At 45.9% G+C, this 24,681-nt stretch overlaps 1 protein-coding gene across 2 annotated transcripts in view; it reads left to right on the top strand.

The window, feature by feature from the left end:
- Positions 1-24,681, top strand: part of FMN2 (formin 2) — a 2,161,480-nt gene that overhangs the window by 300,561 nt on the left and 1,836,238 nt on the right. The window lies entirely within an intron of this gene.

The following is a 24,681-nucleotide window of genomic DNA, read 5'->3' on the forward strand; positions in this document are numbered from 1 at the left end:
ACCATCATGACAGACAGGGCCATACTTCTACTCCATCTATCCTATCTCATTAACTGAGACATAGTCCTCTAGCTGCTGGGCCTATGCTTACGCATCCTCCTCTTCTCCCTTCGGCTACCCGTGGTCGTCTCACTGCCCCTGATGGCGTCTAGTCACTAAACTTCCCTTGGCTTGTCTGAGGTTTTCTGCCCCAATGACTGTCTAGTCCCATCTTTTGCCCGTTCCAAGGTGAACTGTAGGTTCAAAACCCTTGCAGAATACCTCCAGGTTCCCCGATGGGCCCTAGTTACAAGGCCACATCCTCACTTTAGGAAGCTCTCTGCTCATCACTAGTTCTAGCCCCAGTGAGCTGAACGTAACATGACATGACCTGCTTCTATCTACATAACATTCCTATGCTTTACATGGCATCCTAAACCTTGACCTCACACTACATTCTACTTAACATTCTCCACTCTGCTATATCTGACTAATACACATGGATAACACAGTTACAGCACATAACACAATACATTTTAAATTATTTTTATTGTTATTATTATTAATAAAAATAATAATAATATTTATTTATAGAGCACCATGGTCTAGAAGGAGTATAGAGAAGTGTCTGTTAGCTTTGGCAATAAGTAAGTCATTAGTAATTTTGGTCAGGGCAGTTCCATTTGAATGATATGTACGGAAGCCAGATTGTAGGTTGTCAAAGAGAGAATTAGATGAGAGGTGGCAGGAAAGTTCAGCATGGACGTGCAGTTCGAGGAGTTTGGAAGCCAACTGGAGCATCAATTTGGGTCAATAGCTGGTAATAGCTGGTAGTAGATGTCTGATTGAGGGAAGGTTTCTTTAGGATGGGTGGGACTGTTGCATGCTTGAAAGCAGAAGGGAAGGTACCAGAAGTTAAAGATAGGTTGAAAAGATGGTTTAAGGCTGGTGATAAGCCTAGTGATGAGGTTGGGAAGGTGGTGGGATGGGGTCAAGAGTGCAGGTGGTGAGGTGCGCTTTTGAGAGAAGAAGTGCAAGCTGTCCTTCAGTGATGGTGGGGAGGAAGTTTATGGGGGAGGGACAGTGGTCAGTTATATGAAGGGGTTGCAGTGATTAAGCAAAAAAGACTTGCCTTGTTTGCTCGATGTTATCTTTGAAATATGTGGTAAATTCTTCTGCGGACATGAGGGAGGTTGGAGGGGGCAGTGATGGGAGGAGGAGGGAGTTAAAAGTATTTAATAACTGTTTGGGGTTGTGGGATAAAGATGATATGAGAGTTTTGAAGTAATCCTGTTTAGCATTGGTGAGGGCCGAATGAAATGTGTGAATTGCTTTGTTAATGTGGGGAATATTAAATAACCATACACCGTACATTGTAGGGGCTCGGCCACCCCTACAAGGACATCATCGATCTTTGCCCGCTACACACTGAAATTAAACACCTTCCTCTGGTGTATGTGTGCCGCCCTGGTGATGACCAGGGTGCTCGGATCTGGGGTGGTCGTGGCTCTAGGGGTCTGGACCCAGGCTCGGCGAGCACTCAAGACTTTTGAAGGGGGTTATTTACAGGGGAGAAGTTCGTGACACCACCTGCGGGTTGCGGTAATGGGAGTACCGCCGCTGCTGGATGGAGTACCGGGGCAGATGGTGTGGAGCAGCAAGATGTCAGTCCCTCCGCAGGTAGGGAAGGCCCCAGACTCTGGGGGTTTGGTGGATTTGGGAGGACAGGATTAGAGATGAGGGAACCGGCCGTGGTTCGGCTCGAGTTCGGTTCGTCGAACAGAGGTCTCGTTCGAGTTCAGTTCGACGAACCGAACTCGAACCGCATAGGAAACAATGGCAGGCAATCACAAACACATAAAAACACCTAGAAAACACCCTCAAAGGTGTCCAAAAGGTGACAAACAACTAACAACACAACACAAACACATGGGAAAGTGACAAGGACATATACTCAGGCGAAAACAAAAGAGCTGGACAAGGAAAAAGAGGAGGAGACACAGATATAGGCATGGCACGCCCTTCTAAAATCATGTAAAACACAGCAAGGTGACTCCAAGCGGAGTCGCCCTTTTTTCCAAAAATTGGGCCACACACACACCCCATCAGTGGCAGCACTTGTGCCCCAGTTGTACACTTCACAGCTAGATTTGCATCAAGCACATTCAAAAATACGCCATACTTAACCGTCCCCAGGATGACACCGGGGTAGGTAGCAAAGTCTTTCCTGATCCCAGCTCTGTGCTTCTTGGATCATTTTTAAAAACAATGTAAGCAAGGGTTACTCCAAGCGGAGTCTCCCTTTTTTCCAAAAATTGGGCCCCACACACACCCACCCATTCAGTGGCAGCACTTGTGCCCTAGTTGTACACTTCACAGCTAGATTTGCATCAAGCACATTCAAAAATACGCCATACTTAACCGTTCCCAGGATGACCCCGGGGTAGGTAGCAAAGTCTTTGCTGAACCATGACTTGTTCATCTTGGCTCCTTTTAAAAAACACAGCAAGCAAGGGTTACTCCAAGCGAAGTCTCCCATTTTTCCAAAAATTGGGCCACACACACACCCACCCCTTCAGTGGCAGCACTTGTGCCCCAGTTGTACACTTCACAGGTAGATTTGCATCAAGCACATTCAAAAATACGCCATTCTTAACCGTCCCCAGGATGACCCCGGGGTAGGTAGCAAAGTCTTTGCTGAACCATGACTTGTTCATCTTGGCTCCTTTTAAAAAACACAGCAAGCAAGGGTTACTGCAAGCGGAGTCTTCCTTTTTTTCCAAAAATTGGCCCACACAGACACCCCATCAGTGGCAGCACTTGTGCCCTAGTTGCAAACAGGATGTTTTGATTTACATCAAGCATATTCCAAATCCACAAGCATTTACTCTCCCTAGGATGACACAGGGGTAGTAAATTCCTTGTGGATCCATGACTTGTTCATTTTGATGAACATTAGTCTGTCCACATTGTCACTGGACAGACGCGTGCACTTATCTGTCAGCACACACCCAGCAGCACTGAAGACACGTTCAGAGACAACGCTGGCAACTGGACACGACAAAATCTCCAAGGCGTAAGTTGAGAGCTCTGGCCATTTTTCAAGATTTGAAGCCCAAAATGAGCAAGGCTCCATTTGCAAAGTCATGGCATCGATGTTCATTTGGAGATACTCCTGTATCATCCTCTCCAGCCGTTAACTATGTGTCAGACTTGTTGTCTCTGGTGGCCTTGCAAAGGACGGTCTAAAAAAATTATGAAAAGATTTAATAAAATTGCTGTTACCAGCACCAGATACGGTGCTACTGGTACGGGTAGACTGTTGAAGATGACGAGACCGTCCCATGTTTGTCAAGTTACAACTGGGAGATTCACTCCCTGCACCTGCATGGTTGTTTGGTGGAAAAGCCGAGCTAAGATCGAGTAACAGCTTCTGCTGATACTCCTGCATACGTGCGTCCCTTTCTATGGCTGGAATTATGTCACAAAATTTGGACTTGTACCGGGGATCTAATAGTGTGGCAAGCCAGTAGTCATCATCACTTCTAATTTTGACAATACGAGGGTCATGTTGGAGGTAGTGCAGCAAGAAGGCGCTCATGTGTCTTGCGCAGCCATGCGGACCAAGTCCACGCTGTGTTTGTGGCATAGAGGTGCTAACCGTTCTTTCTTCCTCTGACATCTCCCCCCAACCTCTGTCAACTGAAATTTGACCAAGGTCTCCTTCATCCGCTGAGTCTTCCATGTCCATGGACAGTTCGTCCTTCATTTCTTCATGTTCTCCTGCACCTTCCTCAACATTTCGCCTGCTACCATGCGCCCTTGTTGATCCCTGTCCCCCATGGTCCCATGCCTGCCGCGTTGGTGATGATGAACGTCTGGACCTTGGTGATGTTGTTGTGTCTTGCGCATATGAATCCTCCTGTAGTTCCTCCCCTTCCTGTTGTCCCACCCCCTGACTCCGAATAGTGTTTAGCGTGTGCTCCAGCATGTAAATGACTGGAATTGTCATGCTGATAATGGCATTGTCAGCGCTAAACATATTCGTCGCCATGTCGAAACTGTGCAGAAGGGTGCATAGGTCCTTGATCTGAGACCACTCCATCAGGGTGATCTGCCCCACCTCTGCATCTCGTTGGCCCAGGCTATACGTCATGACGTATTGCACCAGGGCTCGGCGGTGCTGCCACAGTCGCTGTAACATGTGGAGAGTTGAATTCCAGCGTGTCACCACATTGCATTTCAGGCGATGAACCGTCAGGCCGAAAGACTTCTGGAGCGATGCAAGTCGCTCAGCTGCGGCGGTTGAACGGCAGAAGTGAGCAGGGATAATTATTGTTGTTTATTCTGCAGTTTTCGTGCCCTGGTCAGAAGGCCATCTAGGCCGGGATAGTGTGTTAAAAATTGCTGGACAACAAGGTTCAACACGTGAGCCATACAAGGCACGTGTGTCACTTTGCCCAGGCGAAGGGCCGCACCCAGGTTTGCAGCATTGTCGCACACGGCCTTACCAGGCTGCAGGTTGAGTGGAGACAACCATTTATTAAACTCAGTCTCCAGAGCTGCCCACAACTCAGCCGCTGTGTGACTCCTATTTCCAAGACATGTCAAGCTAAAGACCGCCTGATGCCGTTGCGCTCTGCTGCAAGCATAGTAATGAGGGGTGCGTGATTCCTTCTGCGCAGTGAGAATGCTGGTGGCCTGACCAGGCAGGCTTGGGGCGGAGGTGGAGGACCCAGATGAGGTGGAGGAGGCAGAAGCAGTGGCAGAACTTGGACAGACAGAGGATTGACACACAAGTCGTGGGGACGGCAAGACTTGTGCAACAGACCCTTCACCATCTATCACCATAGTTACCCAGTGCCCAGTCAGCGACATGTAACGTCCCTGTCCATGCTTACTGGTCCAAGTATCGGTGGTGAAATGCACCCGTTGACACACAGAGTTTCTCAAGGAAGCGGTGATGTTGTGTGCGACATGCTGGTGTAGAGCAGGCACACCTTTCTTAGAGAAGTAGTGGCGACTGGGCATCTGGTACTGGGGCACAGCGACAGACATAAGGTCTCTAAAATCCTGTGTGTCCACTAGGCGGAAAGGCAGCATTTCGGTAGCCAAGAGCTTACAAAGGGATAAAGTCAACCTCTTAGCTTTGTCATGGGTCGCAGGAAATGGCCTTTTATTTGTCCACATCTGAGGGACAGAGATCTGGCTGCTGTGTGTAGACGGTGTTGAGTAGGGTGTCCCTATCTGTGCTATCGATGTCTGAGAGAGCTGTACACACGTACTTGTTTCCCCTTACAAACCAACTGACGACCTACCAAGCAAACTTCCTGTTGCGGTTACAGTGGTGGTAGTTGTGCGTGTAAAACCAGGTGTGACAGCTGTCCCCACAGTCCTAGAAGATGAAGAGCGCGTGGATGCACTGGAAGGGGCAGGCGGTGGATGGTTCGCTCCGCTAGGCCGCATTGCAGCACGGTGAGCTTCCCACTGGGACATATGATATTTATTCATGTGACGATTCATGGAAGAAGTTGTCAAACTGCTGAGGTTTTGCCCTCTACTAACAGAATCACGACAAATTTTACAGATCACATAATTTGGGCGATCTTTTGCTATGTCAAAAAAGGACCAGGCTAGGCAAGGCTTAGAGGGCATGCGACCTGCTGAGCCCCCCCGACTGGTGCTCAGAGGCAGAGTGGTAGCTGAGGATGCAGTTGTAGACGTGCTACCAGTGCTCCGACTCTGTCCAGGAAGGCGCAAGGTAACTTCGTCGTCGGTTGCATCCTCCTCCACCGCCTCTGTTGACCTCCTCGAGTGCCTGACTGTGGGTTGACAGTAGGTGGGATCTAGAACTTCCTCATCAATTGTTGTGTTTGCACTCCCCTCCCCCTCAGACCGAGCCTCTTCTTGCCCTGACCGAATATTTAAGTTATCATCCCAATCTGGTATCTGCGTCTCATCATCATCAGTATGTTCCTCATTGTCTATAACAACAGGTGTTACAGTTTGTGAAAAAGGGTCAACATTATGCTTAGAAACTTGATCCTCACGGCCTGAATCAGAGTCACAAAGGTTCTGGGCATCACTGCAGACCATTTCCTGGTCTGTACTCACTGTAGCTTGGGAGCAGACTTCTGATTCCCAGGCTATAGTGTGACTGAACAGCTCTGCAGACTCAGCCATCTCAGTTCCACCATACTGTGCAGGGCGGATGGAGACTTCAGAGCTGGGAGAATGCAAGTGTGATTGGGCTGACAACTCAGAGGACTGGTGTTTTTTGTAGTTGAGGTGGCGGAGAGGGCACTTGTTGGACCACTTGAGATCCATTCAAGCATTTTCCTTTTTTGGCCATCATCTACCTTTGTTCCAGTTGTTCGTGTCCGTAAAAAAGGGAGCACATCGGATTGTCCACGGTAAGTAGTAGACATCTTACTTTTGCTGGAAGATGGTCTATTTCAGCAGATGTTAATGTAGCTTTGCCACCTTCCCCACGGACAAACCCTTTTTTTCCTTTTCCAACACGCCTCTTCCCCTTTCCACCAGCATCTGTCATTTTGCCACTCATTTTGATTGCAACAAGATTGTGCACTTAAAATGTGGTAGTAAAAATTGAGAGGTGATGTAGATTTCAGCGGTGGTCTAGCTTTATTAACAGCAGAATAAACAACAATAATTATCCCTGACAATGCAACTACGGCCCTTAAACTGGCAGCATAGTTTGCTAGTATAATGGCTTAGTAACAATGAGTTTGAGTGTGCAATGCAGGCAGACGTGCTGCAAATATCTTTGCACTAGTGGGACAATACAGAAGTCCAACAGCCACTTTTAGGATGCCACTGAGTTTGAGTGTGCCAAGGGCAGGAGGGTACAGTGGCAGGGTTGTGGGTCTGGGTAGAGGAAAGGAAGCCTCCCTTTCTATCCCTCCTAATGGGGAAATGCAGCGAGGAAATCCCTGACCTTAGCTACACAGACGCTGTCATCTTGTGTAGCTGTTAAAATCTGTTTTCACGGCCCTGACTGTCACCTATGGCTCTGACCCTGCCGGTATTAGCCCTTACAAGGGCTGAAAGAAACTTCTATCCCTATTCTGTATAGCGCTGTGTATAGAGCGTACACACCAGTATCGGAGACAGGAGCTACGCCAGCGGTGACTGACACCCAGACGCAGAAGAGATAATGGCGTCCGGACGGGCAGATACTCGTTTTTATAATGCAGGGACATGTGACATAGACATCCTATCACACATGCCATTGCTTCTCTGGCTATAAGTCCACTTAGCTGTGTGTGTGTCTGGGATTGGCTGACATGCTGGCCCGTCCCACTACACGCGCGCGCTTAGGGAAGGAAGACAAGGAAAAAAAAAAAAAAATGTCGATCGCCATTATCCAAACAGCAGTGATCTGAATGCGCTGTTCCCGCACACTATACACTGAAATTTCATAATAGTGTGAGTCACAGAGTGACTTGCAGTATTACAGTGGAAAGCCAGCTAGTACTGTATTTTTCGGACCATAAGACACACTTTTTTTCCCCCAAATGTTGGGGGAAAGTTGGGGGTAAGTTGGGGGTGCGTCTTATGGTCTGACTTATAGGGCTGCGGCCGGGAACGAGGGTGCTGCAGGGGAACGGGTCATCGGGGGCACGAGCAGGCAGCAGCAGCGCCTGCCGTGACCACGTGGGCCCGCTCATTACATATGCACGCCCCTCCTCCCGCCCATCTCTCAGCGCTGAAGCCAGCACTGACAGGTGGGCGGGAGGATGAGCTGGGACGCGTGCATAGTAAAGAGCCGGTCCGCATGATCACCCCTGGCAATTACAGCCTGGAGTGATCATGTGCGGCTGTATTCACTGCCCCCCGCGCGTCATCATCAGCGCGGGGTGCAGTGAATCAGTGTACTCACCCGTCACCGTGTGTGGAGCCGTCTTCCTGTCTATGCCGGTCAGCTGATCTGTGCTGAGCTGATCAGCTAATCGGCACAGACAGGAAGACATCGCGTGCTGCAGGGAAACGGCTCCACACACACAGGTCATTGCCGCTGAGAGGAAGATGATCGGTGCTGCAGGGAGTGAGGAAAAGGTGAGTATAAACGTTTATTTTTTTTCTCTGTGCTATAGGATACAGGCCAGATACCAGGATGGTATATGAGCACGATGGGGGCATATAGCAGGATGGGAGTATATGAGCAGGATGGATGGGGGGTATATGAATAGGATGGGGGTATATGAACAGGATGGGGTATATGAACAGGATGGGAGTATATGAGCACGATGGGGGCATATAGCAGGATGGGAGTATATGAGCAGGATGGGGGTATATGAACAGGATGGGGGAATATGAACAGGATGGGGGTATATGAACAGGATGGGGGTATATGAACAGGATGGGGGTATATGAACACGATTGGGGTATATGAACAGGATGGGAGTATATGAGCAGGATGGGGGTATATGAACAGGATGGGGTATATAAACAGGATGGGGGTATATGAGCAGGATGGGGGTATATGAGCAGGATGGGGGTATATGAGCAGGATGGGAGTATATGAGCAGGATGGGAGTATATGAGCAGGATGGGAGTATATGAGCAGGATGGATGGGGGAAATATCAATAGGATGGATGGGGGGTATATCAATAGGATGGGGGTATATCAATAGGATGGGGGTATATGAACAGGATGACGGAATATGAGCAGGATGCTGGTATATGAGCAGGATGGGGGTTTATAGCAGGATCATATGCAAGGCAGGAGGATCATTACCAGGATGGGGTACCTTAGTAGAGAATTTGGGGACATTACCCCCATAGTGTCAGCAGCAGATCCTCGCCCCATAACAGTGTGTCATGACCACATTTTTTTGCTTAAAGTTTTATTTTCCTATTTTCCTCCTCTAAAACCAGGGTGCGTCTTATAGTCCGGTGCGTCTTATAGTCCGAAAAATACGGCAATTAGCTTGTCTTTTTGCTGCTAGAACCGTTCTCGAACGTATCTAGAACTATCGAGCTTTAGCAAAAAGCTCGAGTTCTAGTTTGATCTAGAACAGCCCCCAAAATCACTCGAGCCGCGAACTGGAGAACCTCGAACCGCGAACCGCGCTCAACTCTAGACAGGATGCAGGGATCAGGGTACTCAATGTGGGTAGTCATGGTGTTGGATGAGGTTTATAAAGTAGACACACACACCATAGGTAAACCAAAGTCTCTGTGTGTCGCTGTGGGGAGCCCGTCCAAGTACCCAGTCCCACCGGTGTCACTTAGTGATTCAGAACCTGCCTCTGTTCACAATTTGTTGTCTGTTGGTGGTCCCCGTGGCTTGAAGCTGCTGGGGGCCTCGCTCACCATGTGTGGTGTAGCTGTACTCTTGAGGGCTGGCACATGGGACTTCAGTGGGTTGCTTTTGTTGGAAAACCCTGTCCCCCGCATTGTGCTGATGCCCTCAATCTCTGAGCTCTCAGGGACGGTCCTGAAGATCCTCTCCCTCTGCAGGTTAATTGCCTGGACGTTGAATCGGCTCCTGACCTAGGGTCCTGTACTCCGTTGTGCTTGGTACCGGTCAGCTCTGTCGACCCCTCTTTGGTGCCTGCAGTCCCTCCGAGACCATGTCTGTCATGCCCCAGACCGACGTCCCTGCACTCGGTCACCGACTCCTCTGATCCCGGATCACTATCTGCGACGCAACCTCGGTCTAGCTCCCTGGGAGCTAACACTCCAGCTCCTCACACTTTAAGGGCTCTCACTACTCTCTACCTTCCTCCCTCCCACCAGTCTGCCTGACCCCTAGGTGGGTGGCCCTGTTCCAGCTAGACCAACCCACTGGTGTGTCTGACAGGTCATGATGTGAGGTGTTGATTGGGATTTGTGGTGCTGATTTAGGTGACACCGGTTTTCTTAGGTACCTGGAACCATGGGGGGGTAGGCCCTGAACCCTGGGGAGAGGATGCAGTTCCTTGTAGCACCCTGATGTATTCAGGGGCGCTTCATATGCAGGTGACAGGAGGACGTTCTTGATAATTTCGTAGGCCAGAGTACAGTTGTACGACTGGTGAAGACAGAACAATTAGAGACGGATTTAAGATTGTATCGCTGAGAGTGCCTCCAGTTCTACCACTTTGTCTTACACCTAGTCCCCTGCTGAAAGCGCAGCATTTGCTACTGCACCCCATCGGCATCTGTCTTCCATCCCACTCCCTTGGAAATCAGCCAAGCAATCTGAGCCCCAAGTCATGCAGCAGTCACTTCTGCTTTTTGATGACTCTGCTGACTGGTGTTCCAAGGGGATGGCCCGGCCCCAGAAGTGGAAGAGATTGAGTGTACTGATGCTCAATCACTTATTTTGTTTGAGAATGAAGACATGAGAGGACTAGTGCACACGGTCCGTCGCAGCACATCTCTGATAATGATAGTGATGAAATACAGGTGTCAACTGCTGCGGCTTTCTGAAGTGTGAAGACTGGCAAGGAGGGCAGGATTGAGGAGTGGGTGGAAGATGATGTGTGACGCCCTGGCAAAACCAGGTAGTCACAGATGACTGCACACCCCACTAAGGGTACAGGAATCGCCTCCTCCTTGGGAATTTACACCATACTTCCCACACAGAGGAACATCAGCCACAAATCCTAGTCAACCCCCATAACAACCAAGACACACCAGTGGGCGGGACCAGGCAGATGGGAACGCCCACCTAGGAGTCCTAGTTCCTAGGAGGGAACCAGTTAGTGCAGTTTGCAGTGCAGTTTGAGTGCAGTTGAGTGAAGTCAGTGACAGGAGCTGAAGTGCATTGTGGTCAGGGTTGGAGCCCTTGGACCATGGGAGGACCAACTAAGTGGCAGATGGCTTTGTAGGGCCACAGGCGATGGAGATCCGGTCGCGGGAGACCTGAAGTGGACCGGGGCAGGGTTGGAGCCCGCCACTACCGACAGTGGGAATCCGGTCCGGAGGCTGTGCACAGGCGGGGTACCTGAGCCCTAGGACGAGGCAAGCTTCAAGCCCCTTGTTAATTGACCAGCGGGACAAGGTACCAGGCCTTGTTCCCGAGGAGAGAAGCCCAGATAGAGCAGACCGACAACCCAACGCGGGGAAAAGGGTGTCCGCCAAGAACCCATTGAAGTTCCACGTGTCAGCGTCTGCAGGCAACGGTTCCCTCTGCATCCAAAACTGCAGGTGAGCAGATTTCTCCCATTCCACGCGGGGTTAATCCACACACCACAAGACATGAGTGCAGGGAAAAGGGCCCCTACATTGTCAACCCATGTGCGGGACCAGCACACCCATCCAGAGGCAACCGGCATCCGGCCTTGGTTTACAATACGGACTTGGTGTGATTTCTTCATAAGAGTGAGTACACCGGTGTTGTCCGGTCCAACCTGCCAACAGCGCCCCAGCCCTGCTCCGTACCCACACCTGGGCCCCGGGACTACACCTCCCCTACCCGTGGAAGGGATCCCATCTTACTGCCCCCTGCTCCATCAGCCCCGAGCGCCCGATCAACAGGAAGCGGTGGTGCCACCATACCATCACCGCAACCCACGGGTGGCGTCACAGACAATCTACCCTGTAAATACCTCCCTTTTCCATTGTGTGCGAGGATGGGCGGTTGAATGAGCCCCGGGTCTAGTCGCCACTTGAGCCCAAGACACGATCCCGGATCCGAGCGCCACTCAAGCAGCCCCTGTTGCCGCAGTGGAGGCGGCACCCGTCCGCGACAGATGCAAGGGATGATGTGGTCCTAAACTACAAATGAAGTCAAAGCCATCTGAGTGCCATGCGCAGTTCGGTGGTGGTGGCCACACTGCCCCAGCTGCACAGCAAAAAGGGAGCAAGATGCAAAAGCACAGGGCTGCTATTGCCCACTGTGCCAATAAACTGAGCACATCAAAGCCAGCTGAAAGGAGATCCCTGGCATGGCATTTCTTCAGGAAATGTGCTGACGACACAACACGATTGGTTTGCACGTTTTCGGAGCCTGATGTGAGCCATGCATGTTCTGAACTTGAGCACTACACAGAAGCTGTGAATGGGGAACAAACAAGAGACCAAGACCAATGAGTGGTTGCTGCCGAAGAACCTCAATGTACAATAATGGTCGAAATTTTGTAGCATCTCTGGGCCTAGCTGATTTGAGAAAGTGCCGCAGAAAGTGCAGGCCGTTCTTTGCACACTTTCAGTGTTCTCACCCTGCTTCTGCTCATCTATCTGTGCTGCAGTGTCACTTCTGCCTTCTAGCTCACCAACACACTCTGCCTTGCATATGCTGGAGAGACTGTACAAACAGCAACAGGCGATAGTGGAGTTTCACCTGCAGCACGCATGGGTAAATCGCTCTACGAAACAACACCACTTCATGACCAATGAGTGGGCCTTCATGCAGAATGTGTGTGCCATTGTGCGCCGTTTCGAGTACTCCATGAACATGGTCAGCGCTGATGACGCCATAATCAGCGTTACTATCCCACTTCTATGCCGCTTAGACAATATGCTTGAGGAGATGATGGATGAGGTAGTGGCAAAGGAGGAAGAGGAGGAGAAACAGGGACCATCTGCACAATTATCAGGCCAGTTATTCACACATGGTCCAGAGGGTGGGTTCTTGTACGAACAGCGGTCAGGTGCACAAGTGTCTTATCACTAGAGTACCACAATGATTATTTGTTCTGATCTCATCTCTTGAAAATCGATTCTGTCACTCATAGAAAATCAAGCACTGTCTTAATTTGTCTTCTTTTTCACAATGACATTTATGAATCATGTATCCCTTATGGGGTATGATGCACTCCCTGTTGGGGTGGGTTAAATCCTGCTGTCAGATATTGACAGTGAGATTTAACTAGTTAGCAGTGGGTGAATCTCTGATCTGCCTGCTGCTGTAAGAAGCACAATTTGATTGATCAGATCAGCTGACATGCAGGGAAAGGTGCGGGTTTGGTGTGCGAGCCTGCATCAAAGGGAGTGACACTACTGTTACAAGGCTAGCGCCGATATTAATTATCGCCAATAAGCAGGCTTATTAATAATGTAACATGACCTAACAACTGATATCAATTATCATTTTCAGATTTGACTAACAATAATATATATACAGTCATATGAAAAAGTTTGGGCACACCTATTAATGTTAACCTTGTTTCTTTATAACAATTTGGGTTTTTGCAACAGCTATTTCAGTTTCATATATCTAATAAATGGTGGACTCAGTAATATTTCTGGATTGAAATGAGGTTTATTGTACTAACAGAAAATGTGCAATCTGCATTTAAACAAAATTTGACAGGTGCAAAAGTATGGGCACCTCAACATAAAAGTGACATTAATATTTTGTAGATCCTTCTTTTGCAAAAATAACAGCCTCTAGTCGCTTCCTGTTTTTAATGAGTTCCTAGATCCTGGATGAAGGTATATTTGACCATTCCTGTTTACAAAACAATTCCAGTTCAGTTAAGTTTGATGGTCGCCGAGCATGGACAGCCCGCTTCAAATCATCCCACACATGTTCAATGATATTCAGGTCTGGGGACTGGGATGGCCATTCCAGAACATTGTAACCTTCCTCTGCATGAATGCCTGAGTAGATTTGGAGGGCTGTTTTGGATCATTGTCTTGCTGAAATATCCATCCCCTGCGTAACTTCAACTTCGTCACTGATTCTTGCACATTATTGTCAAGAATCTGCTGATACTGAATTGAATCCACGTGACCCTCAACTTTAACAAGATTAACGGTGCCGGCATTGGCCACACAGTCCCAAAGCATGATGGAACCTCCACCAAATTTTACTGTGGGTAGCAAGTGCTTTTCTTGGAATGCTGTGTTTTTTTGCCTCCATGCATAACGCCTTTTTTTATGACCAAACAACTCAATCTTTTTTTCATCAGTCCACAGGACCTTCTTCCAAAATGTAACTGGCTTGTCCAAATGTGCTTTTGCATACCTCAGGCTACTCTGTTTCTGGCGTGCTTGCAGAAATGGCTTCTTTCGCATCACTCCCCCATACAGCTTCTCCTTGTGCAAAGTGCGCTGTATTGTTGACCGATGCACATTGACACCATCTGCAGCAAGATGATGCTGCAGGTCTTTGGAGGTGGTCTGTGGATTGTCCTTGACTGTTCTCACCATTCTTCTTCTCTGCCTTTCTGATATTTTTCTTGGCCTGCCACTTCTGGGCTTAACAAGAACTGTACCTGTGTTCATCCATTTCCTTACTATGTTCCTCACAGTGGAAACTGACAGTTTAAATCTCTGAGATAACTTTTTGTATCCTTCCCCTGAACAACTATGTTGAATAATCTTTGTTTTCAGATCATTTGAGAGCTGTTTTGAGGAGCCCATAATGCCACTCTTCATAGGAGATTCAAATAAGAGAACAACTTGCAACTGGCCACCTTAAGTACATTTTCTCATGATTGGATACACCTGCCTATGAAGTTTAAAGCTCAATGAGGTTACAAAACCAATTTAGTGCTTCAGTAAGTCAGTAGAAAGTAGTTAGGAGTGTTCAAATCAAGAAATTGATAAGGGTGCCCATAATTTTGCACCGGTCAAATTTTGTTTAAATGCAGATTGCACATTTTCTATTAGTACAATAAACCTCATTTTAATCCAGAAATATTACTGAGTCCATCATTTATTAGATATATGAAACTGAAATAGCTGTTGCAAAACCCCAAATTGTTATAAAGAAAAAAGGTTAACATTAATGGGGGTGCCCAAACTTTTTCATATGACTGTATATATATATATATATATATATATATATATATATATATATATATATATATATATATATATATATATATATATATATATAAATATATATAAATATAAAAAATATGTACAGTTAGGTCCAGAAATATTTGGACAGTGACACAATTTTCGCGAGTTGGGCTCTGCATGCCACCACATTGGATTTGAAATGAAATCTCTACAACAGAATTCAAGTGCAGATTGTAACGTTTAATTTGAAGGTTTGAACAAAAATATCTGATAGAAATTTTAGGAATTGTACACATTTCTTTACAAACACTCCACATTTTAGGAGGTCAAAAGTAATTGGACAAATAAACCAAACCCAAACAAAATATTTATATTTTCAATATTTTGTTGTGAATCCTTTGGAGGCAATCACTGCCTTAAGTCTGGAACCCATGGACATCACCAAACGCTGGGTTTCCTCCTTCTTAATGCTTTGCCAGGCCTTTACAGCCGCAGGCTTCAGGTCTTGCTTGTTTGTGGGTCTTTCCGTCTTAAGTCTGGATTTGAGCAAGTGAAATGCATGCTCAATTGGGTTAAGATCTGGTGATTGACTTGGCCATTGCAGAATGTTCCACTTTTTTGCACTCATGAACTCCTGGGTAGCTTTGGCTGTATGCTTGGGGTCATTGTCCATCTGTACTATGAAGCGCCGTCCGATCAACTTTGTGGCATTTGGCTGAATCTGGACTGAAAGTATATCCCGGTACACTTCAGAATTCATCCGGCTACTCTTGTCTGCTGTTATGTCATCAATAAACACAAGTGACCCAGTGCCATTGAAAGCCATGCATGCCCATGCCATCACGTTGCCTCCACCATGTTTTACAGAGGATGTGGTGTGCCTTGGATCATGTGCCGTTCCCTTTCTTCTCCAAACTTTTTTCTTCCCATCATTCTGGTACAGGTTGATCTTTGTCTCATCTGTCCATAGAATACTTTTCGAGAACTGAGCTGGCTTCATGAGGTGTTTTTCAGCAAATTTAACTCTGGCCTGTCTATTTTTGGAATTGATGAATGGTTTGCATCTAGATGTGAACCCTTTGTATTTACTTTCATGGAGTCTTCTCTTTACTGTTGACTTAGAGACAGATACACCTACTTCACTGAGAGTGTTCTGGACTTCAGTTGATGTTGTGAACGGGTTCTTCTTCACCAAAGAAAGTATGCGGCGATCATCCACCACTGTTGTCATCCGTGGACGCCCAGGCCTTTTTGAGTTCCCAAGCTCACCAGTCAATTCCTTTTTTCTCAGAATGTACCCGACTGTTGATTTTGCTACTCCAAGCATGTCTGCTATCTCTCTGATGGATTTTTTTCTTTTTTTTCAGCCTCAGGATGTTCTGCTTCACCTCAATTGAGCGTTCCTTAGACCGCATGTTGTCTGGTCACAGCAACCGCTTCCAAATGCAAAACCACACACCTGTAATCAACCCCAGACCTTTTAACTACTTCATTGATTACAGGTTAACGAGGGAGACGCCTTCAGAGTTAATTGCAGCCCTTAGAGTCCCTTGTCCAATTACTTTTGGTCCCTTGAAAAAGAGGAGGCTATGCATTACAGAGCTATGATTCCTAAACCCTTTCTCCGATTTGGATGTGAAAACTCTCATATTGCAGCTGGGAGTGTGCACTTTCAGCCCATATTATATATATAATTGTATTTCTGAACATGTTTTTGTAAACAGCTAAAATAACAAAACTTGTGTCACTGTCCAAATATTTCTGGACCTAACTGTATATATATATATATATATATATATATATATATGTATATACATATACTAGCTGTAGTACCCGAGCGTTGCTCGGGATAGTAACTATCTCTCTTCGAGTTTCTGTCTGTCTCTGTATGTCTGTCTCTGTCTGTATCAGTTTCTCTGTCTGTCTCTCTCTGTGTCTCTCTCTTTCTCTGTGTCTCTCTCTTTCTCTGTGTCTGTCTGTCTCTCTTTCCCCATCTGTCTCTTTGCAGGTCTGTCTCTTTCCAGGTCTGTCTCTTTGCCCGGTTGTCTCTTTGCCCAGTTGTCTTTTTGCCCGGCTGTCTCTTTGCGCGGCTGTCTCTTTACAGGTCTATCTCTTTCCCCGTCTGTCTCTTTCCCCTTCTGTCTCTTTCCACTTCTTTCTCTTTCCCAGTCTGTCTCTTTGCCCGGCTGTCTCTTTGACCGGCTGTCTCTTTGACCGGCTGTCTCTTTGACCGGCTGTCTCTTTGCCTGGCTGTCTCTTTGCCCGGCTGTCTCTTTCCAGGGCTGTCTCTTTGCCCGTCTGTCTCTTCCAGGGCTGTCTCTTTCCAGGGCTGTCTCTTTCCAGGGCTGCTCTTTGCCCGGCTGTCTCTTTGCCCGGCTGTCTCTTTGCCCGGCTGTCTCTTTGCCAAGCTGTCTCTTTGCCCGGCTATCTCTTTCGAAGGCTGTCTCTTTGCCCATCTATCTCTTTGCCCGTCTGTCTCTGTCTCTATCTCTGTCTGTGCAAAATTTCATGATTGTAAATGCGACGGTGCAGATTCCTTTAGTGGACATACACACACACACACACACACACACACACATACACATATATATATATACATACATACATACACTGAGCTTTATATATTACGGTAGATATACAGTACAGACCAAAAGTTTGGACACACCTTCTCATTCAAAGAGTTTTCTTTATTTTCATGACTCTGTAAATTGTAGATTCACATTGAAGGAATCAAAACTATGAATTAACACATGTGGAATGAAATACTTAACAAAAAATTGTGAAACAACTGAAAATATGTCTTATATTCTAGGTTCTTCAAAGTAGCCACCTTTTGCTTTGATTACTGCTTTGCACACTTTTGTCATTCTCTTGATGAGCTTCAAGAGGTAGTCACCGGAAATGGTCTTCCAACAGTCTTGAAGGAGTTCCCAGAGATGCTTAGCACTTGTTGGCCCTTTTGCCTTCACTCTGCGGTCCAGCTCACCCCAAACCATCTCGATTGGGTTCAGGTCTGGTGACTGTGGAGGCCAGGTCATCTGGCGTAGCACCCCATCACTCTCCTTCTTAGTCAAATAGCCCTTACACAGCCTGGAGGTGTGTTTGGGGTCATTGTCCTGTTGAAAAATAAACGATGGTCAAACTAACCGCAAACCGGATGGAATAGCATGCCGCTGCAAGATGCTATAGTAGCCATGCTGGTTCAGTATGCCTTCAATTTTGAATAAACCCCCAACAGTGTCATCAGCAAAGCACCCCCACACCATTACACTTCCTCCTCCATGCTTCACGGTGGGAACCAGGCATGTAGAGTCAATCCGTTCACATTTTCTGCGTCGCACAAATACACAGTGGTTGGATCCAAAGATCTCAAATTTGGACTCATCAGACCAAAGCACAGATTTCCACTGGTCTAATGTCCATTCCTTGTGTTCTTTAGCCCAAGCAAGTCTCTTTTGCTTGTTGCCTGTCCTTGGCAGTGGTTTCCTAGCAGCTATTTTACCATGAAGGCCTGCTGCACAAAGTCTCCTCTTAACAATTATTCTAGAGATGTGTCTGCTGCTAGAACTCTGTGTGGCATTGACCTGGTCTCTAATCTGAGCTGCTGTTAACGTGCGATTTCTGAGGCTGGTGACTCGGATAAATTTATACTCCGCAGCAGAGGTGACTCTTGGTCTTCCTTTCCTGGGGCGATCCTCATGTGAGCCAGTTTCTTTGTAGCGTTTGATGGTTTTTGCCACTGCACTTGGGGACACTTTCAAAGTTTCCCAATTTTTCGGATTGACTGACCTTCATTTCTTAAAGTAATGATGGCCACTCGTTTTTATTTACTTTGCTGCTTTTTTCTTGCCATAATACAAATTCTAGCAGTCTATTCAGCAGGACTATCAGCTGTATATCCACCAGACTTCTGCACAACACAACTGATAGTCCCAACCCCATTTATAAGGCGAGAAATCCCACTTATTAAACCTGACAGGGCACACCTGTGAAGTGAAAACCATTTCCGGTGACTACCTCTTGAAGCTCATGAAGAGAACGCCAAGAGTGTGCAAAGCAGTAATCAAAGCAAAAGGTGGCTACTTTGAAAAACCTAGAATATAAGACATATTTTCAGTTGTCTCACACTTTTTTAAGTATCTCATTCCACATGTGTTAATTCATAGTTTTGATGCCTTCAATGTGAATCCACAATTTTCAGAGTCATGAAAGTAAAGAAAACTCTTTGAATTAGGTGTGTCCAAACTTTTGGTCTGTACTGTGTGTGCGCATATATATATATATATATATATATATATATATATATATATATATATATATATAGTAACATATCAACGCTTAACGCTATTTATTATTATGCTCTGGAACACACTACCAAGAGCAATCCGATTAATTCCCAACATCCACACCTTTAAGCGGACCCTAAAAACACATTTCTTTAGACTAGCCTATCACCTCACTGCCCTCATGTAATCTAGTCCCTTTCTGCCCTTCATAACAAAAAAAACTTACTTCCAGTTCTCGTCCCCTGTACCTGTATAAATTCTGGCCAATGACGGGTTCATGCAGCTGGTTTTGAATCCCCTATTAAATCGATGGCTGCACCATTTAACAAGCTTTTCTCCCCCTCATTCACCTTTTGTGTCTACCCTATTTCCTCATAGACTGAAAACTTACGAGCAGGGCCCTCACTCCTCCTGGTATCTTAATTTTGTATTTTTTGTATTGTCTCAAATTGTCTGTATATGTCCCCTCTTAATTGTAAAGCGCTGCGGAATATGTTGGCGCTATAGAAATAAAACTTTATTATTATTTATTATTATTCCTTTGCTATATATATATATTATATATATATATATATATATATATATATATATATATATATATATATATATATATATATATATATATATACCCTCGGCAACTAACTAACTGAGATGAAACCGTGTACTAATAAACAATATTTATTAAACACACTTAAATGTGTACAGTATATATGCACAATATGCAAATAATAAAAAACCCACAGAATTCTATGAATTCCTACCCACGTCCCAACCCCATATTCCTGTCACTAGCTGTCCCTATGAAGGTTAAGGGGTTAATGCAGGGAACTGAGATAAAATGGTTTACACAGAATGATACTTAGCAAACTCCAGCACTGGAGGATGAGCTGCTCCTGCTGACAGGACACTGCAGGTAGGCTGATGAGGCAGGCAGCAAGAGAGAGAGAGATATATATATATAGAGAGAGAGGGACGGGGAGGGAGATTATAGTATAGGGTTATGAGTAGTGTTGAGCGGACCCGGATCCGCAAAATCCGGATCCGCACGGTTTGAGAGCCCGATCCGAGTCCAACCAGTAGCCAGGATTCGGCGTGCACGATCCTGATCCGTTTTTTTTTTTTTTCTCTCTCTCTCTCTCTCGTCCCGGATCCGGCTCCCCATTGATTTACATGGACGCGGATTCCGGATCGGATCCGGACTTCTGCGGCAACCCGATCCGGATCCGCCGGACCCGGATTATAACCGATCCGCTCAACTCTAGTTATGAGGATGATAGTTGTAGTGAAGTGTCAGAACAGAGAAAAAATGAAGAGTCCAGTGAGAGAATTAATTCCTATAGACTTCAGTGGCCTCATATTTAAACACAGGTCGGGGTATACACGCCTCCTGTATCTGTGCCTGCAGGGAGAGAACTGCTGGTACCAAGGTGGTATTATCTGCAGACATTATCTCTTACTCTGTGTGACCTGATCTTATCTGATAGGTACAGTTGCCCATACACAAAGGTGAGACAATGGGGAATGTTTACATTTGTGAAACAGATCTGATATACTGTATCTGTCTCATTATGTGTCTGGGGCCTGGGATCAGACAGTACTGGCTATTGTCCTGCACTGACATATCTGATGGACAGTTGGCCATTTGTTTGATATGTTTGATACACTGTAGTGATCTATAAGAGGTTTGCATTTTAATAACCTAGGTGTGTGAATGTATTGATGTATTGTGTGACTTACAAAGGTAATTTATTGTGTGAATAAATAAATGATGTTTAGGGCAAAACAGAATTATTGTGTGACTTGTAAGGATACTCTTGAAGTGTCTGAGCCTGGGGTAATAAAATGTATCTGCAGGTAATGGTTATTGTAAAGGGAGACTCTACACTTCACAGAGATGGGTTACTGGGACCGTCCTACTGAGACGTTTAATATATATATATATATATATATATATATATCAATACAAAAGCAGGAGTAGCACTTAACCAGTTGTGGTGCAAAATCCTTCCAATCAGTCTCACCCGACTCCAATATGCAGAAAAAAATGAAGGCAGCACTCAGCATAAACTTGAAAAAACGCCTTTTATTGGCCCATGGATACAGCAACGTTTCAGTCACAAGTGACTTTTGTCAAGCAGTACAACAAAATGCACTTCAGAGAAGGTTTTTATACCTTACCAATTATAAAGCTCATTAATGCAATTATTTCAGAAAATCATATATACAAGCATTGACAGAAAATATGCCATATCCAAATAACATAAGCTTTTGTTTTAACATATAATATACAGAATACAGGTATTTTAACCCTATACATAAGCACTGCTACTGTAAGGGTACCGTCTCACTAAACGACGTACCAGCGATTCCAACCACGATATGACCTGGTCAGGATCACTGGTGCGTCACTATATGGTCACTATATGGTCGCTGGTGAGCTGTCAATCAGGCAGATTTCACCAGCGACCAGCCACCAGCCCGCAGCGACTCATGGAAACGATGCTGCACTTGGTAACCAAGGTAAATATCGGGTAACTAAGCAAAATGCTTTGCTTGGTTACCCGGTATTTATCCTGGTTACCAGCGCACACCGCTTAGCTCTGGCTCCCTGCACTCGTAGCTAGGGTACACATCGGGTTACTAAGCACAGCGGTTCACTTAGTTACCTGATGTGTACTCTGGCTACCAGCACTGGCAGCCTGAGAGTGGCGTACGCTAGTAACCAAGGTAAATATCGGGTAACCAAGCAAAGCGCTTCGCTTAGTTACCCGATGTGTACCTTGGTTACCAGCGTCCGCAGCTTCCAGACGCCGTCTCCCTGCACATTCAGATCGTTGCTCTCTCGCTGTCAAACACAGCGATGTGTGCTTCACAGCGGGAGAGCAGTGAGCTAAAAATGAACCAGCACTGTGTGTAACGATCAGCGATTTCACAGCAGGGGCCAGGTCGCTGCTTAGTGTCACACACAGCGAGATCGCTGATGAGGTCACTGGTACATCACAAAACCTATGACTCAGCAGCGATCTCGCTAGCGATCTTGCTATGTGAGAAGTACCCCTAAGTGAACAATTAACTCACACCTGCTCATCCTAAAAACCTTCTGACTCACCCCTTTCAAGATGTAAATCCCAGCATCTGCATATCGTTGTGTAATTGTCAGGCACACGTGCATTCATCTCATGGCTTCCTGGTTGTCTCCTCCACTCGTGCATGCGCTGTAGCTATTATGGCTGCCTTATTGGGACTCCAGGTACACCCATTACACATGCGTACTGGGAAGCTACACAAACCACAACTGCTGCTCTTAAGGGTGCTTTACACGCTGCGACATCGCTAACGATATATCGTCGGGGTCACGGTGTTTGTGACGCACATCAGGCGTCGATAGCGACATCGTAGCGTGTGACACCAAGGAGCGACCTAAAATGATTGCAAAAGAGGTAGACATCATTGGTATTGGAGAGGTCGCTCCAACACCAAAAATCGTTGACAGGTGAGTAGCGAAGTTGTTTCTCATTCCTGCGGCAGCACACATTGCTATGTGTGACACTGTAGGAACGACGAACATCTCCTTACCTGTGTCCACCGGCAATGCGGAAGGAAGTAGGTGGGCGGGATGTTGCGTCCCGCTTATCTCCGCCCCTCCGCTTCTATTGGCCGGCCGCTTAGTGACGCCGCAGTGACGTCGCTATGACGCCGAACGCACCTCCCCCTTGAAGGAGGGATTGTTCGTCGCTGACAAGGTATGTGCGTGTGACACTGCCGTAGCGATAATGTTCGGTATGGCAGCGATCACTACATATCGCTGGAACGACGGGGGCGGGTGCTATCGCTCGCGGCATCGCTAGCAATCACTAGCGATGTTGCAACATGTAAAACACCCTTTAGTTTAATATACCCTACTAAAAGAGCGAAAAATAATGCATATTGTCACTAGTGCATCATGCTTCATAATCCCTATATCCCTAGGCCACAACATGTCACTCCAATTAAGGGATTAATGTTGTGTTTGTCTCCTATAAAGAACAGGGAGAATGTGTCTTTTCAGACACCATCCCCACATATTTCAAGGACTGTTACCATCACAGAGGTAATAGATGGGATTTACAAGTCCCATAGAGGGTCTAAGTTAAAAAACAATATTCTAACAACAAATATGCATATTTATGTAAAAAAATAAACAAAAAAGTATACATATTTGAAAAAACACAAATTATAAAACTGTCACACTATTTAGGCCCTTTAGTGAACAATGTGAAAAAAACAAACAAAAAAAAACCTGGCAACAAAGGATGCTTTTTCATCAAACTAAAATGTAAAATGTGACTAAAAGCTGCATGTAAATAAAAATCTGGTACAGCTCTGTCAGCAGAGAAATAAAGAAGCAATAGCTCTCAGAATGCTGCACTGCAAAAACATTTTTTTTTTCCCAAAAACATTGCTTTTATGGTGTAAAAGCAGCAAAACAATATTAGTGTAGTATTGCTGTAATTGTACTGACCGGAAAAATCAAGCTGTGCCATCACTTTTTGGACATTGTAAACACCATAAAAAGAATTTTCCCACTTAGGTTCGTCATCTATTAATAGTAATATGGGGGGCTTTCACATTACTAGTAGCACAAAGGCTTTGGAAAAGCGCTACTGCTCCCCCAAAAAAGAAAACCAGCAAAATCTGCACTCCAAACTCCAAGTGCCCCCCTCCCTTATGAGCACCACAATGTGCCTAAATCAATGTGCCACAATTAACGTCTACTTGTTTGGCATTGTTATAGTGAAGAAGCCCCCTTAATTTATGGGGTGTTTATCTCCAGGAGCACAAGCTGGGCACAATCTATGGGCACTATAACATACTAGGCACTACAAGGGCCTATATGCAATTTTTAGTTTAGCAACATGTACTGCGTTTGACCCCATGGTTGTTTTCCAGGGACAAAATCGTCACTATACCTATAGATGAATTTCCAGCGGGGTGTATTTTTCAAAATGTGGTCCCTTGAGGGGTTTGTTATGTTCTGGCGCTTAGGGGCTCTACAAATAGTCTGCTAACTATTCTTGGAAAAGCTATGCTCCAAAAATCAAATAGCTCTCCTTCCCTCCCGAGCCCTATAGTGTCTCCAAACAATACTGTATAGTCACATGTGGAGAATTGCTTCTTCTGAAATTTGGAAATCTGGGGTTAAAAATAAAATTTTAATGGTAAAATTGTAATTATTATTTCTTCACCGCCAAGAGTATAACATCTTGACAAATATCTGTGATGTCAAAATGCTCAATGCATCCCTATATTAATTCATTGAGAGGTGTAGTTTGTAGAGATGAGTGAACCTCTGAAGGCTCGAGTTCGATTCGGTTCATCGAACGGAGGCCCCATTCGAGTTTGGTTCGACGAACCGTTCGACGAACCTCTCGAACGCCATTGAAAACAATGGGAGGCAAACACAAACACATAAAAAAACATAGAAAACACCTTCAAAGGTGTCCAAAAGGTGACAAACAACTCCCAAGACACCACAAACACATGGGAAAGACATATACTCATGCGAAAACAAAACAGCTGGACACGGAAAAAGAGGAGGAGACACATATATAGGCATGTTATGCCCTTCTAAAATCATGTAAAACACATCAAGGTGACTCCAAGCAGAGCCTCCCTTTTTTCCCAAAATTGGGCCCCACAGACACCACTTCAGTGGCATCACTTGTGCCCC

The sequence above is a fragment of the Anomaloglossus baeobatrachus genome, chromosome 3, assembly GCF_048569485.1.
Source record: "Anomaloglossus baeobatrachus isolate aAnoBae1 chromosome 3, aAnoBae1.hap1, whole genome shotgun sequence".
NCBI lineage: Eukaryota > Metazoa > Chordata > Amphibia > Anura > Aromobatidae > Anomaloglossus > Anomaloglossus baeobatrachus.